Raw genomic sequence first — 6,000 nt, forward strand, 5'->3', positions numbered from 1 at the left:
GAATAGAATGAATTCAGGCAGCGGCAGCACGGCAACATTTGCCAGTGTTTTACCGTTTCTATATATAAATACAGACAAAGGAAATATAGATTTCCGTCTGTATTTATATGTAAATATCCGTAAAAACGGAAAACCGGGAGCCCTACTTATAACATGCTTCCTTTTACTTATGGCATCATGTGCAGTGTAATAGCTAGTTTATTTTATCGGACAGGTCGTTTAGAGTATTAATATTCAAATTATGACGAGATCTTTGCAAATTTAAAAGTTGATAACAGCCTGAATAAATTGAAACATGCTAAACAGATGAGGGAATTTTTCATAGTAACTAATGAACTCACTTATGAGTATGCTTTTAGAAATAATTTAACATGCAAATTGAGAACTGAAGAAAAATCTTTCTTAAACTTGGTTGAAGAGAGAAGGGCAATTTATAAACGAAACGAGATGCTGAAACAAACCAAATCTAAGTTTTGGCAGATTGAGGATGAAAAGCTCAATGGTGGAACTGAAAATGTTGCTATTCACATTGATAAACCTGTTAGTGGAAAGCTTTGTATTAGAAGAGATAACACATTGTTCGACAATTATTTTGTCTGTGCTAGTCAGTGTGAAGATACTTATCAAATCTTAGGTGGATGGGGATTTAAAGGTGGTAAAGATCCAATTTTTCCTGGAATTTACTTTGTGTGTGGGGACAAAGCCTACTACAATCTCCCAGACCACTGGTATGGGACCTGTTACATTGGTTTAGTTTTTCCAAAAACTTTTCATGTAGATAGAAATGCAAAAGGTTCATTTGAAATTAGCAATCATCTGAGTAGATTCAGAAGGGAAAGTTTTTCAGAAATTTTGGGTGACATATTTGGTGCAGTAATACCTATTTTGAAATCACCAGATGAGGGAGTTGATGGAGCGAGGTACTGAATGATATTTTGTTCAGACTCGCAAAGTTAAACTTCCATAAAACCATAACCGTATTAACAAATATGAGATGAAAAGTATTTACCAACTTAGTTTAAAAATGCATATACACAAGAAACACGAGGGACTAACTTATGTGTTGAATGTTGCAATTTCTTATTTTCCAGCGCCTCAATTTCCTTCACCAGTGATTTAATATGTCGCTGTTTCAATACTAAGCACCATCCAAGTGCGAGAGCACTTGTTTGATGCAAAGCTAGAGTGAAGTTTAAAGACTTCGTCTTCAATAAAGATGATTGGGATGATTGGGCAGACATTCTCCGATACTTTCCCCGCTGCCGGAGTGCTGTTGGTGTGACGCCCGAACCGTAAATGTAAGATGTGGACTACAAGCGGTTTGGTCTTTCAGAGAAGACCTGATGAGGGCGGGTTCTCAAGTTTCAGCAGTGGGTTACATTTAACTTTAGAAGTGCATCACATGGGTGGTCTTCTGCCCTCGACTTGGTGGATGACCCTGGCCCCTCCGGTTCTGGCCTAAACAATTCTGTCGTGATGTTGAGGGTTGTTGTTCCTGCCCCTGTCTTGTTTGGTATTCTTGTCCTCTATCACTGTCAGTATCAGAGTCTATGGCGGAAAAAGTTGCCCTTTTCTCTTGTCCACGATTGGGACCTTGATATGTACCTTGCAGTTGGTAAAAGTCTTTAACAAGGTATGGGTACGTTTTTTCTTTGTTGTATAGTTTTATGTCTTGATGTAGCTTATTGGTCTTTTTGTGAGAATTGAAGTCCTCAAAATCTTTTATTGTCAAGGCTATCTTGTCAAGCAAGACCTTAGCATTAACAATACTCACGTCTAAGTTGATCTTATTTTCCAGCGCCTCAATTTCCTTCACCAGTGATTTAATATGTCTATGCGCTGTTTCAATACTAAGCACCGTCCACGCTAAAGTGAAGTTTAAAGTCTTCATCTTCAATAAAGATGATTGGGATGATTGGGCAGACATTATCCGATACTTTCCCCGCTGCCGGAGTGCTGTTGGTGTGACGCTCGAACCGTAAATGTAAGTTGTGGACTAAAAGCGGTTTGGTCTTTCAGAGAAGACCTGATGAGGGCGGGTTCTCAAGCGAAGGTGTCTACTTAGTTTCAGCAGTGGGTTACGTTTAACTTTAGAAGTGCATCACATGGGTGTTCTTCTGCCCCCGCACTTTGCTGTGTCTGTTTTCCTTTTAGGAATCGACAACTATAGACATGATAATTAACCTGCGACTCCTAGACGTTTTTAGATGTGGCGCTTTTGTCATTAAAAAATCTGGATATTCTTAGCATCTCAGCTTGAGTTTTGATTGCATGACGTTATTAAGCACGTATAGCAATTGAGGAAATATTAATAACAGCTATGGTTCTATTTTTTATCTGTGACTATGTTCATCCCCGAAGAAGTCACATCCTAAGGGTTTCCCGGAGAATCATATTAGTATGATGATTGTCTCTTAGACGCCCCGGAATGTGGGACAGTACTATGCCATAGATTCTAGGTCTCCATAATCAAACTCGATTATATAGAAGTTTGATTCTTACAACATTTGATTATAGTTCCATTGTTATAGTGCTACCAGGCTAGTTTTGAGGGTGCCTTATATGCCTATTATTGGTCTAGATCCATGAATTTTGGTTCATTTTTAAAACTTTTATAAAAATGCCCCTTAGTGACACTTCTGGTTTGTTCCCAGTGAAACTGACGACCTTTTCCTACAAGCCGCATCTGCTATTGTAGCTTGACCGACGGCTTGAATTGCTTAACATTGCCGCCCACAAACTTGCAGGTATGAGTTTTCCTGACTTATCTAACACGTCAGATGGCACTTTTTTACTTAGTCACTACAACTCTTTGCTTTACATTTTGACAGATTTGCTCAAGTCATGTTTCATCACCAATAACGGCCTGAACCGAATAAATTTGTCTTCCCTCGCAATTCATTTAAGTAAGTTTTCTCAACTTGGGTAAAGTTGGTGATGGTGATTTACTTACCCTAGATCAGATGTTTAAATGAGCTTATACATCTGTACAGACTGATCGTTTACTGTCTGAAAATATTAATACTATATTGTTTTAAAATGTCACGTAACACCATTTGGGCGTTACACACACGGCTTTTTCTAGTTTGAAGATGTATATATGGTGTGTTATTTGTCAATATGTGTAGAATGGATTGATAATAGATTTATATTGTATCTACACAGGCGGCTTCCTCTGCATTATTTATCTGTCCTGATGATGGTCTTATAGACAACTGCAACAAAGACCGAAACGTCGACCTTTTTCATCATCTCCTAAAGACATTTATGTTCTCAAGAGCTTCTTTCTTCCAGTTGTTGGTTTGAGTTGCCCTTTTCAATGAAAGGAGATGATGTCTGTTATGAATTGATTTGCTGATTTTTTCATACATCTGTTCATGACATTTTGCTGGTGATCAAATCATTTGTTTGTTTCCCCTTGAATTGATTTCTGAAATATAAAATATTATATATTTTCCTATAACTAGGATTTTCTGTGTGTTCTTCTCCTTTTTCTGATTGATGTTGATATACTGCAGATGTCCTGTGGACACGCTTGAGTTAGATTGGTGACAACATACTCAATGACTTCCGCTAAAAAATAAATTGAATCATTGAATTAACTAAATCCCTTGTAGACACCCTTTACCTTTCATTGTTCACTGCCCAAGCCTACAAGGGTTTATTGGGTCACCCCTATTTTCCCACATTTTTAGAAAGGTGGCATTTTCTTGTCCTAACCATTTGGTGCCTGTAGCCTGTTTCCTGGGTCACATGACTAGGTGTAGCTGGCAGCTGTTCTTTGTCTATTGCTCCCAAACAGTAAGACAAAGGGGCATACCTGTTGGTGGATCAGCTATTTTTGACTTGATGAGGGGGAGCAGCTGTTACCCACCAAAATTGCACATCACAAAGACTCTAAGTTAGTACATTCCCAAAGGTTTTTACACCAGTCTATTGGGAACCCAGACAAGCTAGGGCCAGGCCAGGGTGGCAGGAAATTCCAAGCACCTCTGGGGAGGTAGCGTCCAAATGTTCTCCTCTCTTCAAAGTGGCCACCAGATCTAACTATTGGACCCTCATACACAACTCTTCAGTATGCCTCTTGACCTGTAGAAGACTGAGAAGGACAGCTGTGCTGCTCAGCAAGGACTGCTACTGTTGTTTAAGTGAAGGAATGGATCTGCATCTTCAACTCAGGACCACCAGAGTGAACCCAAGGGTTAGTTGTCTGGCCTCCTGATCAGAGCCTCATGGACAGAAAAAAGCCCCTACCACCTTGAACCCAGCACCTAGACTCGGCCTGCTAGGAGTCCTATCTCCTACGTGATGCCACCCCAGCCCTGCCCCCTTGTAAGAGGGCCCGAAAGTGCTCTGCCAGCCCAGCTGTGGTCCAGCTGTGATGCAGCGTGACGCACCTACTTACTGCTGCACCGGAACTGCCGCAGCGTGATCCATCCAAGAAGCCCGACGTCGCATTGCAGCTTGCAGTCTCCTCAGAACCTCCACTGCATTAAGCATCCTTGATGAAGGCTTTTGCATTGCAAGCCCCTTGTTGACGGCATTCTCACTGATGATGCAGGACTCCGCATTGCAACCCTGAAGTTCTTCAGAATGGCCAGTGCATAATGCATCTTTGACACAGAACTTTGCATTGCAAGCCCTTCATCTACAGCATACTCAATGGTGATTCAGGGCTCCGTATCGCAGCCCTGCAGCTCCTCGGAACCCCCACTTTGCGATGCATCCTCAATGCATTATCTCAGAATGCTTTACAAACCAGGATTTAAGGTACTTTTGTCTAGTGGGCCTTACTTGGTACCTATTGCCGGCCCAAGCTCCATCGCAGTCGTCCTGAACTTATGACTTTGTCCCTGTCCAGCACGACCAGATACCCATAGTTGCCACTTTGTGCTTTTAGGCACTATTTTTAATTACAACTTTGCGATTGCGTAGCTCTGGTTCTACTGATTGGATTTTTGTTGTTTTGGTCTCAAATAATTTATGACATCTTAATTGATTTTTCTAAATAGGTGTGGGAATTTTCTTGTGCTGTATTGTCACTTTATTACTGTTTGTGTGCTGCATAAATACTTTACACCTTGCCTCTAAGTTAAGCCTTACTGTTTTTGTGCCACACCCCCAGAACATTAAGCACAGATTAACTAGGGTTTGCTTGTTTTCACCCTGACAGAGATTGTGGTTTCTGCTTGAGTAGGGTTTCACCCCAGTCAACCACATGAATGACAGCAAACTATCTACAGCTCAACTCCAATAAAACGGAGATCCTGCTGTTCGGAAAAGCAGAGGCGATCTGGGCTGCAGACTGGTGGCCTTCGGAGCTCCCTGAACCTCCAACACCTAAAAAGTGGGCTAAGAATCTGGGTGTCCTAATTGATGACACAATCTCAATGGAGGAGCATGTGAAAACTATCTCGGGCACCTGCTTTGGCTTGATGCGAATGCTGAGAAAAGTCTTCCCTTGGGTCCCCCTCTCAGCCACAAAAACCCTCATACAGGCACTTCTAGTTAGCAGACTAGATATGGAAACTCCCTACTGGTAGGGATTAGTGAAGATTTACTTTCCAGTCTGCAGGTTGTCCAAAATACAACCGCGTGCCTGGCCCTTAACCAGCCAGTTCGTACCCCGTCGGCGCCCCTCTTACGACAGCTGCACTGGCTGCCCTTCAGGAAATTCAAGCTTTGTGTCTGGTGTTTAAATCTCTGCAGAGGAAGGGCACTGCTTATCTATTGAAGAAGCTGAAACCATATATCCCTGCCCGCCAACTGAGATCGAGCGACCGTCAGCTGCTCTGCACCCTGAGAATCAGGAGAGTCAGAATGGGCGGCCGCTCCTTCTCATATCTCCCCCCTTCCACTGGAAAATACTCCCTGAGAACATACGGGCCTGTCCCACCCTCAGTCAGTTCAAGAAACTCCTTGAAACCTGGTTTTTCTGTCATTAACCACAAATCTCTGATCTGCTTTGTCTGCCTCCCTGGCGCCGAGAGATCCCCTCGG

This window comes from Lissotriton helveticus, chromosome 8, assembly GCF_964261635.1.
Source record: "Lissotriton helveticus chromosome 8, aLisHel1.1, whole genome shotgun sequence".
Classification (NCBI taxonomy): Eukaryota; Metazoa; Chordata; class Amphibia; order Caudata; family Salamandridae; genus Lissotriton; species Lissotriton helveticus.